This window comes from Papio anubis, chromosome 10, assembly GCF_008728515.1.
Source record: "Papio anubis isolate 15944 chromosome 10, Panubis1.0, whole genome shotgun sequence".
In the NCBI taxonomy this organism is placed as follows: domain Eukaryota; kingdom Metazoa; phylum Chordata; class Mammalia; order Primates; family Cercopithecidae; genus Papio; species Papio anubis.
In genome coordinates, this window is record NC_044985.1 from 40,218,552 (window position 1) to 40,232,826 (window position 14,275).

General features: G+C 39.2%; 1 protein-coding gene across 6 annotated transcripts in view; it reads left to right on the plus strand.

The window, feature by feature from the left end:
- GPD2 (glycerol-3-phosphate dehydrogenase 2) overlaps positions 1 to 14,275 on the plus strand; it is a 149,162-nt gene that overhangs the window by 43,179 nt on the left and 91,708 nt on the right. The gene's annotated exons all lie outside the window — the stretch shown is intronic.

Here is a 14,275-nt window from a genome sequence, read left to right on the forward strand (position 1 = left end):
GTCATTTTATCTTTCCTAAGTTAGATATCCTGACCACCCTAATAGCCAAATGAAATGGATACCAGCAGCTTGAAGTCATTTATAATTTTAACCTGACAAGTTCTGTTGAAAAAAATTACTACAGGCATATGCAATCATTGAGTTGCATAAGAAATCCAACTATATGCATTTCTTTTCTGGTGATTCCTGTCCCTTTAAGATACTGCCATTAGCATGTATTTGGGGGGTAGCAGGTGCGATGTAGCCATAGGGACTGGCAAAAATAAAAAATAAAAGCAAGAATGAGAAGAGGAAACAACCTATTCCAGCCATTGACATAAAATGACCACAGGCCTCCATTAACTCAGCTGTCCTCTCTCAGAAAATATCTGCCAATCAGAGCCATTCTGGGGGGGAATTTTCCTGACTTCAGTAGTCAGAAAAAATCTGCCCTTTGAGATACATTAATTGGCTACATTTTTGTTTGTAGAAGCTAGGGCCTTAAATGTGACTAGGTATGCTCCATTTTTCTGCAGAGTGATACTTAAAGTATTGGCTTGTTACAGGTATATTTACCTACTGTATGTTTACATTTTTTCTAGTTTTCTAAGAAGATTCCAACTGATAAACTGCCTTTTATTAAGAATAAGTTAGTTTGGAAACCCCAAGTTCCTGATGTCCTAGAGAGCAGCCTATTGACTTTGGTTCTGGCACATTTTGCTGTGTTCTTGCATGCTCTGTCTTCCTGGCCCCTGGCTTGTGCCCGTTTGGTACTCCCAGGACAAAGCTTCTTCCCTGAAATACAAGCAAGGGCTATATTCTAAATACAAATGGATTGAATATAAAAGTTGGTACATTGTTAAAACATGTTTGGTGATGAGATAGTGCTATGAGTGTTTAGGTGCCAGGTGAGCTCCTGAAAACCTTTGAGTCAATTCTATAGTTAAATTACCTTATATTTGTAAAGAAAACGATTGTATATTCTTTAAAAATTAATTAAACATAAGACAGATTGAAATTGAATAAGATGTGGTTTCACTTACCTTGAATGCAGTTGCTTGAATCAGAGCCACTGTCGGTGGAAGAATAGAGGCCTCTGTGGAGACTGGTGTTTCTGGGAGCAGGTTAGGGGTTAGAGGTGGTAGCAATGATGCTTTTGTCTCAATTTACTGCATAGTATGGCTTTTCTTCCATACAAGCATATTATTAACATTGCTATTACTTATGTTTATCAATGATGAATAGTGCCCACTGTTGAGCCAAGTGAACTCTAGAGGTTCATTATTTTTATTTTCTAAGGGAAACAGGTCAGATTTAGAAGAGATAGAAGAATGCGAGGGTTGTTATAGCCTAAGGAGAGGGCAATTATTATGATTATTATTCTTTTGGAGCTGAGCAGCCTAAATCTTCAATTCCAACAAGGAAGTTGATGAGGAAAGGAGATGAAGGTTGGCTGACTTCTTTTGCTTGTGTCCACCTCCAGGGAAGGAGGTTTGTGGCCACAGACAACATCCACATTCCAGGCCTTCCTCAGTTAAGCATCTGAGGGCTTTTAGCATGGTCTTAGAGTGGCTTCCTCTTCATTTTCTTGTCCCCTTTTCTTGATTTCCACCCATAAGCAGGTGACAAAGTTTCCACAAAGGGAGCTTGAGTTTTCTTCTCCCCAGACCACTCGTATGCCAAGAAACAAGAGTCTTAGTACTGCAATATAAGCATTTTACCACTCAAAGAAACCAACCCCAACCCCACTGGGAATGGAGCAAGCAGACACCTCTCTGGTGGTGTGGAGATTTTTTAGATCAAGTTGATTGTGATTCACTATTTAGTATAGGTTGGTTTAATAATAAACTTCTAGTTGAAATTTGGAGGTCATCTAGTCTAAGGTCTAGTGAAAGGAAGTAGCACTTCATAGAGGAGTCTCCTTTTTCTAATTCCAGGCTGATGGGAGAATGGAGTAGATGAAGAGGAAAATTTAAATTAGGAAAAGGGGTCATGGGATACTTTTAGAACAAGTAAACCTTCTTGAGCAACAGAAGTAGACAGCATTAAAGTCAGGGCTGCATGAGGAGTCCTCAGGAAGAAGGGAAGTTTGGGATGAGAGTGGCCAGGGAGAATGAAACAAGAATAGGGTGGGAAGGAGTGCAGGGATTTCACACAGGGCTATCCTAGTCTTTCTTCATTATAGTCCAGCGGCACTGTTTAAAACTTTTTTTTTTTAAGTTAACGTTTATTTCATACCTTCTAGGTCCTAACTGGAAAAATCTATGTGATGATGTGGGCTTTTCGTGAACCCCAGTGATGTGGTTGATATGACAAAAATCTATTCAGGTCGGAAGAGTGGTCTTGCTCACATAACACATTCTAGGTTTTTTCCTTCCATGACCTGGTCTGAAGGTGTGATGGCTTTGTGAGCTGAGGCAAAACTTGAGAACCACTGAGAGCTTTCTCAAAGCCCGGATGTGAAAATATTTTTCCCCCCTGCACCATAAATAGGCAAGGAGTGGGCCTCAGAATATGGAAATCAAGATCTCTCTCTCTCTCTCTCTCTCTTTTTTTCCCCTGACATGGAGTTTCACTCTTGCCCAGGCTGAACTGCAGTGGCATGATCTCAGCTCATTGCAACCTCCGCCTCCTGGGTTCAAGTGATTCTCCTACCTCAGCCTCCCAAGTAACTGGGATTACAGGCACCCTGATTCTAAGAAGATCATTCCTCTCAAGGTCTCTTTTTAATGAGAGGAATGAGCTTCTTAGAATCAGGGAAGTGAGAAATTCTCATTGATTGGTGTGCCATTGATAAGCAACAGAACAAAAAGGCCAAGAGCGTGATCTTTGGAGCAGTCTCTGCAGACTGCCTGCATCTAACACCTAGCTGTACTTTTCTTTTTTTGGGTATGTTTCCTTACCTTTATTTATTTACATATCTATCCCTTTATTTTTATTCGACATGTCATAATTGTGCATATTTATGGAATGCAGAATGATATTTCTGTGCATGTATACAACGTGTAACGATCAAATCAAGGTAATTAGCATATCCATCACCTCAAACATTGATCATTTCTTTGTCTTGTGAACATTAAAAATCCTCTCTTCTAGCTTTTTGAAAATATACACTAAATTATTGTTAACCATATTCAGCCTATAGTGTTACAAAGCCCTAGAACTTCTTCCATCTAGCTGTAACTTTGTATGTATTAACCAGCCTCTCCCTGTCTTCCCCCACCCCCTTTCCAGCTTTTAATACTAACAATTCTACTCTCTATTTGTATGAGCTCAATTTATTTTAGCCCATAGATATGAGTGAGAACATGAAGTATTTATCTTTCTGTGCCTGACTTATTTCACGTAACATAATGTCCTCCAGGCTCATCCGTGTTGTTGCAAATGACAGGATTTCATTCTTTTTCTTTTTCTTTTTTTTTTTTTAATAGAGATGGGGTCTTGCCACATTGCCCAGGCTGGTCTTGAACTCCTGTGCCCGGCCTATTTCATTATTTTTAATAACTGAATAGTATTCCATCATGCATACATATACCACATTTTCTGTATCCAGTCATCTGTTGATGGACATTTAGGTTGATTCCATATCTTGGCTATTGTAAACAGCTAGTTCTGTATCTTAATAGCTAAGTGACTATAGGTGATTTTCTTAAATTCTCTCAGCCTCATTTTCTCCCTTCTATAAAATAGGGATAACAGTGGTACTTCCTTCATAGGTTTATTAAAAAGCAGTGAAGCCTGGGACAGTTCCTGGAACATAGGAAGCTTTCAAAAAGTGTTACCTCTTATGAGATTCCGAAAAGATATGAATATAAAGTGCGGTTGTAGTCAGAAAGCAAATTGCTCTTGTCACTGGAGACCTTGCATTCAAGGATACTTTGTTAAAACTTTTGAGATTAGTAGCAAATGGTATATATCCTTCATTTTAGGTTATAGGAGAATGACTCAAAGAGAGGTGTACCAACACTCTTCTGTTTTCCTTTCTCCTTGCTTCCTGATCTGAGGATGAGCAAGAAGATCAACCCCAATTGTTGACTTAACCTCTCTGTTATAAGAAATTCCTTGAATTTCCCACTGTTTCTTTCTTTTTTTTTTTTTTTTTCTATGTAGGCTTATATGAATTATGGCATACTTGATTTATATAACTGATATGTTGCTAAAAAGTTACATGAATATAGTCTCTTTGATAAATTAATATCAATGCCATTTATTGGAATTCTGTGGTGAAACATTTTTTTTAAAAAACAGGTAATGTTAGGGAAAAAAACTCTTTCCCAAAGTCAGTGATGTTATCTGCATTTTCATGTATCATTTTAGCTTGAAATGAAATGCAATTAAATTTATTTCTTCTTTCCCAAAGTCATGATGTTCGAGCATGTTGATATTGTAATAGGTGTTGATGACAGGATCTTCATGATTTGCAAAATAGCCTCTCACTTTGTAAGAGACATCAATTCTCTATGCTTGTGGGTGGCTTAGGAAATACTATAGTTCACTCCGTTATATGTGTTAATTAAGGGAATATGAAAAAAAACCCTGATAACAGTGATGTGTTAGGTGAGTTGAAATACAGGTAAGCCTATACTACCTTTGTTAGTGTCAGCAAAACCCAGGAGGAAAAATATTTATGCTAATGAGAGGCAAAATGATGCATGGATAATTAAAATCAGCAGGAATTTTGAGAACATTGTTTTAACTTGTAATTTCAGTCTCTCCCTCTCCATATCTTATTTGTAAGAGTTCTAACAAAGTAGTGCTTTTTGATTAGTAGTACCAATGACTCAAAAGTTTTAAAGTCAGTAGCAAAAGATAAGATTAGACAAGAAGCAAAAAACAAAACAAAACAAAACAAAAAACCAAAAATAACAAAAAAGAATGATCAACTCTAGTCAAAATAAGATCTACTTTGGGATTTATTTGAATAGACCCCAAATAAAGCAACATTTAGCTTCTTGAATGTGTCTGTTATATGAGTGTGACTGGGTTTTGGTGACCCTGTTGTATGCAGGTTATACAAATTTTCAGAATTCCAATTTCTTCATAAAGTAAGAGTAATGTCACTTTACTCACAGGCTTTTTTCTCTGCCAAGCACTAAGTCAATACATACAAATCAGTGATCACAGTACCTAGCACATAGCAGGTCCTCAGCATCTGCTAGTCTTTCCCTTCCCCTGAGGTAGGATATGAACATTTGAAGTAGACCTAGCCTTGTCAGGCATAATAAGAAAGATGTAACATCAGAGTTTAAAAAAAATAGCCGAACTTTTGGTTGGCACGCTTTTGCTTATATTGACGACTAAACAGATAAACTGGTAGAAGGTAGAGAAACTTAAAGTTCAAAAGAGTATTGATTAAAGAGAAATCAAAATCATAAGCATAGTATCTAAGATATGATGTCAGTTAAGAAACAATTTAATCTTGTGGCATCTGCAGGAAAAAAAGAAAATAAACAATTTAAATTACAAGAATTCCACTTAAGCATTGTTTTTCAGCAGTTTCTTTGTTTGAACGTAACAATTTATCTTTTGAACACCCTTAACATCTTCGATAATTTAACCTCAATTAGAAACATTCTTCGGGTTCTTGAACTAAGGAGGATCTGTGGGTTTGAAATCAGTGTAACTCTTCCTGAGTGTTGATATAGCTGTAGCTGAAACTATCACATGACACATTTGCTTTCTTTTTTTTTCTTTTTTTATTACCAGATTGCTTTTAACTTTGTAAGTCAATTCAGGCTACTAGACTTTCTTGCTCTCCCTGAGTAAACAATATTCTATCTGCAGAGGCATGTTGCATAGGTTTGTAAGCAATCTTTCCACCACCCGCCCCCCGCCACTTTTTTTTTGAGACAGTGTCCACGCTGGAGTGCAGTGGCGCGATCTTGGCTCACTGCAACCTCTGCCTCCCAGGTTCAAGCAATTCTTCCTGCCTCAGTCCCCCAAGTAGCTGGGATTACAATCGCCCACCGCCACATCCGGCTAATTTTTGTATTTTTTAGTGGAGACGGGGTTTCGCCATGTTGACCAGGCTGGTCTTGAACATCTGACCTAGGGTTATCTGCCCGCCTCGGTCTCCCAAAGAGCTGAGATTACAGGCGTGAGGCCAGTCCCAGTCTTTCTCTTTAAAGAAACCTTAGGAAGTGCTATAAAAACGAATGTTCCTAAATAGTCTTTATTATTGTTTTTTTTTTTCCTATACCTGTTGATGGCAGAATAATGTTGCTTTTTAAAATTCTTCCCTTGATGGCCAGGTGTGGTGGCTCATGCCTGTAATCCCAGCACTTTGGGAGGCTATGGCAGCAGATCACCTGAAGTCAGAAGTTCGAGACCAGCTTGGCCAACATGGCAAAGCCCCATCTCTACTAAAAATATAAAAATTAGCCGGCATGGTGGTGGACACCTATAATCCCAGCTACTCAGGAGGCTGAGACAGGAGAATTACTTGAACCTGGGAGATGGAGGTTGCAGTGAGCCGAGATTGCACCACTGCACTCCAGCCTGGGCAACACAGTGAGACTTCATCTCAACAACAACAACAACAACAAAAATCCAGTTATTTCCTTGAGCATAACTGAAACTCTGTACCCCTTGCTCAACATCCACCCGCCCACCCTCTGTTTACTATTATTTTATTCTCTGCTTCCCATTATTTTATTCTCTGCTTCTATGAGTTTGACTATTTTAACTCTCACTTATAAGCGAGATCATATAGTATTTGTCTTTCAGTGTCTGGCTTATTTCACTTAGCATAATGTCCTCCAGGGCTATCCATGTTGTCAGCAATGTCAGGACTTCCTTCTTCTTCTTTAAGGCTGAATAATATACCATTTTATGTATATACTACATTTCTTTATTCATTTGTCTGTTGATGAATGGCATTTAGGTTGTTTCCATATCTTGGCTATTGTGAATACATTCTTCATAGGATATCTAACACTGTAGTTCCCACCTAAATGTTAAAATCAACTAAAATGGCCATTTCTGATGGTGGAAGAAGGAACTCATGGTTGAACCATAAGCTACCTGTTTGTTTAAAGGGCCATCAGCGTTATGCTAAATGTGAAGGTAGAAATGTCTCTGCACCATGGCTTTCTAGGGCTTGCATTTGATGGTCTGTCCTTTTGAGGTATTGTCTGTATGGATGTATTTCCTAATTTTTATTTTTGTAAATGATGATGCCTCATCCATTCACAGTACATTCTCTATTGTGTATACTATATGCAATGTAGGCGAGTTGTAAATCTTGGGTTGTAAAACTAAGCATATCTCAAACTTGTGTATTAATTGAAGTGAGCTAATTGGTATAATAACCAATCCTCAAAGCTCAGTGGCTTATCATAATGCACGTTTATTTGTTGCTCACGTTATAGTTCAATGTGGATAGATGGGGAACCTATTTCCTGCAATTACCCAGGGACCTATGTCTCTTTATTCTAGTGGGTCCGCCCTGCTATAGGGGTCTCACCCCACTGGACCATTTCTACTCCACGGTGTGGGAGTGTTCTCTGGAAGAAGAGAAAAAGTTTTGTTAAACATTTAGCCATTACATATGTGTCTTGGATTTAGTTTCTAATCTGGTGGACAAATGAGCTATATTTCTTTCGATGAGAATTTTATTGTTAGGGTTATGCCAAAGACTGTATCATTCATTTGCCTCTCTCATTTAGAACCCTATGCATGGATTCCTGGAAGAACTGTTTTTCTCTTAGAAATATAACTAAATTTGTGGGAATGTGTCTGATATCTAAAGCTTGATGAGGATTCTGAATAATCTGTATTTTAGATAAGGCCAGTTGAAACTATTCTTAACTACTCTATATGGTTAACTGTTTTTTTCAGAGACATGTTTCATCAAAGCACTAAAATTATGCAGACAGAGCTGGAAATGTTCTCTGAAGAGCATCCTATCATCTTCCTTATAATTTTGGTTTTTATTTAACACTTAGCCCCCAAAGTGGGGCCATGGCAATATCTTTGAGTTATAACTCACATCAGGCCTTCGAGGAGTTTGTGATGCTATTTTGTTGCTGGCATACAAAATCAGTGAGGTTAACTGTACTTCTATAGGTCACTCAGTGAGTCAACGACTGAGCTATGATTAACGTTGACAGCTGGTGAGCTGCTAGGCTGTTGCTAACTGAGCAACATTGACATTCATTTTGATTTGACTTTGCATTTCATTTTCAACTATTTATTCATTTTAAGGCCTCTTTAAAAACTTTTTAGGGATGTTGTAGACGGAGGAAACTTTCTATAAATGCTTTGGGGAGAGTCCTTTAGCTTCCCTCTCCCCACTCCCTATCCTTCAGCTTAATAGTTAAATTATGTTTATGCTAGGAAAGCATCTTTTAGGTAGTTTTAGAAATAGATGATTTAAACAGAAGTTAGGCGATTCCAGTTTTACTTTATTTGTTTTGTAATTTGTGATTTCAACAAAGAATTTCTGTAAACTAATTGTATGATAGTGAGTACCAACCAGAAAAATTATATTTGATGAAATAATTCACAGAGAAATGACAAGTATGCATTATAAATTTGGCCAAAATGTAATTTTGAACATAGGTTAAAGTGTAGTTGAAGGCCATCTGGATTATAAAGCTTGGAACTGGCTGGTTGGCTCAGTTGGGCATCATTTTATTCACCTGAGAGGGATGGGGAACGAGTGAGCCCTCTTTCACTTCTGGATCTACTTCCAGATGCTTTAGGGAGATTATTAAGAAAAAGTGCTGGCTGGGTGCATTGCCTAACGCCTGTAATCCCAGCAGTTTGGGATGCCAAGGCGGGCAGATCACCTGAGGTCGGGAGCTTGAGACCAGCTTGGCCAGCATGGCGAAACCCCACCTCTACTAAAAATACAAAAATTAGACAGGTATGGTAGCGGGTGCCTGTAATCCCAGCTACTGGGGAGTCTGAGGCAGGAGAATTGCACAAACCCGGGAGGTGGAGGTTGCACCTTGGAGCTAAAATCGCACCACTGCACTCTAGCCTGGGCAACAGAGTGAGACTCTGTCTCAAAAAAAAAAAAAAAAAAAAAAAAAGTGCTATTTCATAGAATTCTGTGTGACAACTTAACTGCCCAATGTGGTTGGCTTTAGGTGAGGCAGATGCCCTAGGACTCTTGATCTCACTAACTGCCATCAGCAGTTCTACATTGCTGTTGCCAGAAAGGCGGGCAGATCTAGAGGCCCAAGTGACCCACACATACAGGCAAAGATGACCTAGCAGAGCTGAGGACATGAGATTTGGAGTCAAATCTGGGATCAAATTTTGATTCTTTTAATTACTTGCTCAAGGGATAACTAAAGGTTTCCTCACTGGTCAAAAGATTCCTCCTTTCTATGGGGAGTGTGAGCGACACCTAAGGAGCTAATGTCAGGGGTGTGAGCTGGCAGCTTCTAGGCAACTAATGGTTCTATTTCTTCTTCCTTCTCTGTCTACCCCAACCTCAGGCTTACTCTCCAGGTCCTCTGACTTTCAGTGAGCCGTCAGAGTTGAAAAGCAAGCACATACTCTGTTTTCAAAATATTTATCTGAAAACCAAAAATACCTATCTCCCAAATCTCAGCTCATATAGTCAATTATGTTGTTAACTTATTTGAAGCACATATATTCAGACAGAGCCAAGGGATTTTCCTCACTTTTTAGCTATAAAAAGTTTTATAATTTAAATGTTTGGATATTTTCTAATTGCTATTAAAAGACCTTCTGTGTGATTTCTCAAAGGAATCACAGTCACTTAAAATCTGGACAATACCTTCAAGGTGAACTAGACCTTCATTCCCAGCTACCCCAGAAGGATGGGCTCCTCTTTTTTTCTTTTGTGAGGACCCCAGTGGAGATGACAGTGTAACCATTGGCAACTCTATCTACAGAGTGATCATGAATCCCTCACTGAATATGTTTACACTGAGAAATGTTGCTTACTCTCATGTAAGTGCAAGAAAAAAAAATGTCAGTTTTTAGAATCACAAAGTGATTCAGGAAGTGAATAAAGGCCATTAAAACATCTTAAGATTCCCTGTGAGGAGATGCTTGTTGTATTTTCCTTTTAGGAATATATAAATATGGTTAGTCTTTTTTATTGACAAAAAGCAGGAAGCAGTTTCCCTTAAATCTAACGATTCCATTGATCGAATCATATATTATGGGAGAGGGTGACGGTTGCAGTCTGAGATGATTTGCGTGAGACCCTACTTTATACTCCAATTATTACTGTACATGATTACAGGACAACCTGGTTGTTAATTGCCTGTGGTCTTTAAATATGCACTTCTTTCAGAAATAGACACTAATTATTAGATCTTGTTTTTGGTCTCACCTGAGGTTGCAAATGTCTAGGGTTTTTTTTTTTTTTTTTTTTTTTTTTTAAATTTGCAAGTCTAATGATGTACAGACATAGTAAAACTGATCTCATTCTGAATCCTGTTCAGGGTGAACGTTCTCTGGGATGTAAACTATCAAAGATTGTGAACTTGGCTTTCAGTTCTTTGTAGGTGTTTATGTGAGTCTCTTGACAAAACCTGTATGTTTGCTATCAGAATGCTGAAGGAATTTTATCTTTCTAAAATGCAGATGAAAATTGGTTAACAAGTTGAAAAAAAATCTACTTCTCCCATAATTAAATACAATAGAAATAACATCAAAGTATTATTAAATATTAGATATTGTCCCAAGTCCACCAAGATAAAAATTTTGTGTTTGGGAGCTGTGGTTGGAATTATGCTAGGCAAAAAGCAGTTTGTTTTGTGTGTTGGGCTCTCCTCTCTTCTGGCTTCAATGGCTGAATTAGGGAATTGATCCTGAATTTGATAGAGCTGGAGTTGTTCCTGTCTTTAAGCCAAGGTTGATGAACTCATATGCCTACAGGGGATAAAGTGATGAGGTACAAGTGTGAAGCCAGTGAGCAGGAATCCTGGACTAACAAGAGTGCACAAGCCCTGCCTAAGGATGGCAGCTGCTACTCAGTTTTAGCAGATTTATCTCAGATAGAAATTCTGATTTAGATGTGAAATATAGCAATTTAAAAATATTGGATGTATGATATGGTTTTTAAGAAAGTAGTGTGCTAAGCAGAGAAAACATTCTAGTGCGACTTCTGGTTTTAACACATGCTCTTCCCACTTCCTTTCCTGGTTTTTGTCACCCAGCTAATGCCTATTACTTTTTCTCTACTTGATTTAGCTACATGTTCCAAGAGGCCTTCTCAGGTCTGGATAAGAGGTGGCTCCTGTGGCTCTTGTATCCTCTTCTCTATTCGAATATCCACCTTTAAACAATGTTATAATTGCTTCTTTATCTTTTTGTTTTGTTCCCTGGGCTATAGAATCCTTGAAGGCCTCCACAAAATAGTGATTGGATAAATAAGTTCGATGAATAAATGATCGTGGGCCCAGGATTTCCTCAGGACATAGGGTTTTTTCCTTCCTTCTTTCCTTCCTTCCTTCCTTCCTTCCTTCCTTCCTTCCTTCCTTCCTTCCTTCCTTCCTTCCTTCCTTCCTTCCTTCCTTCCTTCCTTTTTTCCTCCCCTCCCCTCCGCTCCCCCCTTCCTTCCTTCCCCTTCCCTCCTTCCTCCCCTCCCCTCTTCTTCCCTCTTTCCTCACCTCTCCTCCCCTTCCTTCCTCACCTCTCCTCCCCTTCCTTCCTCTCCCCTCCCTTCCTGTCCCCTCCCCTCCTTCCTCTCTCCTCTCCCCTCCTTTCTTCCCTCCCACCACCCCTTCTCCCTGACACAGGGTTTTGGTCTCCCAGCTAATATAGGGCCTGTGGCCATTCCAAGGCTTCTTCTAGAACCTCTGAATCAATCCTTCAATTAAATCTGTATCCCAAATTCCTGTGTAATCAGACTGCCTTAGAAAGGAGGGTGAACAAAGGGGAAGGCAGGTCTAGGAAGATTTGGAACCCAAAGCCCTCTTGTCTTAAAGCATATTGTTACCTGTTTTATTCTTGCTGCTTTTCTCCTTTTTATTTCCCCTCAATCAACATAGTCTAGGAAAGGTAGAGTGCAGATGTGTTTTTGTGACTCAAAACCATATGAAGCCAAAATGAGTCTTTTTCCTGTCATTATTGTAAGTAGGGCCTTAGGCTGTGTTTACTGCCTCTAAAATAAACATGATACTTAGCTTCTCAGTTGCAACACTTTCCAGCTTTTATGAAAAAAGTAAACAAGAATAAAATGTTATTTTAAAAAGTAGTGTCAGAAAGTAAATAAATTACCCTTAATAGTGCTGTATATTTTAAAAAAATATTTGGAGGGACTGTTCAGTAAAACCTTCAAAACAAAACTACACCAAACTACTTTCTAGATTTGGCAGCTAGTCATATCTCACTCTATTATAACGACTTAGTCTGCTTTTTAAATTTTTTTTCCTCAAATTAGATGTGGTGTCAGAGTGGTGTAGTAGTATAACACTTAGTCTCTGTTGCCAGGCTAAGTTCAGTTTTCAGCTCTACCGTAAACCTGCTGTGTACTTACGGACCAATTGCTTAACTTCTCTATGTCTCAGATAGTTCTGTCAAATGAAGATCATAGTAGTACCTAACTCATATAGTTATTGTAAGGATTAAATGAGTAGAAAAAAAGCAAAACCCTTAAAATAATGTCTGGCACATAAATGCTCTTTACATAATTCATTTATTATTTTTTTGAAGTCAAGTGTATTGAGGTATAATTTGTAGTATAATTTACAGTAAAATTTACCCATTATAATTTACAATTCTGTGAGTTTTGATAAGTGCATACAGGTATGTAATGAGCACCATGATCAAGCTGTAGAACATTCCTATCATCCTCACCATTCTTTCATGCCCTTTGTAGTCAGTCCTTGTACCCCCATTCCCAGACCCTGGCAACCACTGATCTGTTTTCCGATTCTGTACTTTGCTTGTACAGAACATGATATAAACAGAAGCACTGGAATCATATAGTATGTAGACTTCTGAATCTGGCTTCTTTTGCTTAGTGCAGGGATTAGTAGACTTTTCTGTAAAGAGCCAGAAAGTAAATGTTTTAGGCTTGCAGGCCGTACGTACAGTCTCTGATGCAACTATTCAGTTCTGCTATTACAGTCATAGACAACACATAAATGATTGGATGTGGCTGTCTTCCAGTGAAACTTTATTTACAACAGGGAGCAGCCAGATTTGGGCTGAAGAGTATAATTTGCTGACCTCTGATTTAGCATATTGCATTTGAGGTTCATTTGTGTTGCTGTGTGTAGCAGTAGCTTGTTCTCTATTCTTTCTTTCTTTCTTTCTTTTTTTTTTTTAGACGGAGTTTCGCTCTGTGGCCCAGACTGCAGTGCAGTGGCGCAATCTCGGCTCACTCCAAGCTCCGCCTCCCGGGTTTACGCCATTCTCCTGCCTCAGCCTCCCGAATAGCTGGGACTACAGGCGCCCGCCACTATGCCTGGCTAATTTTTTTGTATTTTTAGTAGAGATGGGGTTTCACCGTGTTAGGCAGGATGGTCTCGATCTCCTGACCTGGTGATCCGCCCACCTCGGCCTCCCGAAGTGCTGGGATTACAGGCGTGAGCCACCGCGCCTGGCCGCTTGTTCTCTTTTATTTCTGTTTATTATTCCATTGCATACACAGTTTGTTTAGTCATTCACCGGGTGAAGGATATTTTAGTTTTTTTTTTTTTTTTTCCAGTTGAGGACAATTATGAATAAAGCCATTTTATATATTTGCCTACAGGCTTCTGTGTGAACACAGATTTTCATTTCTTTTGGGCAGCTATCCAGCAGAGGGACTGCTTGGTTGTGTGGTATGTGTTTACCTTTATAAGACACTCCTGGCCGGGCATGGTGGGTCACACCTGTAATCCCAGCACTTTGGGAGGCTGAGGCCCGTGGATCACGAGGGGAGGAGTTCAAGACTAGCCTGACCAAGATAGTGAAACCTTGTCTCTACTAAAACTACAAAAATTAGCCAGGCGTGGTGGCAGGCATCTGTAATCCCAGCTACTCGGGAGGCTGAGGCAAGAGAATCGCTTGAACCCGGGTGGCAGAGGTTGCAGTGAGCTGAGATTGTGCCACTGCACTGCAGCCTGAGCGACAGAGTGAGACTCCATCTTAAAAAAAAAAAAAGACATTCCCAAACTGTTTTCCAAAATAGCTGTTTAATTTTGCGTTTCTATAAGCAGTATAAGAGTTTCAATTGTGTTGCATCCTCACCAGCACTTGGTGTTGCCCTCCCTACCGTTTTTTTTTTTTTTTTTTTTTTTTTGAGACACAATATCCTCTGTCACCTAGGCTGGAGTGCAGTGGCGTGATCTCGGCTCACTGCAGTCTCCTTCTCCTG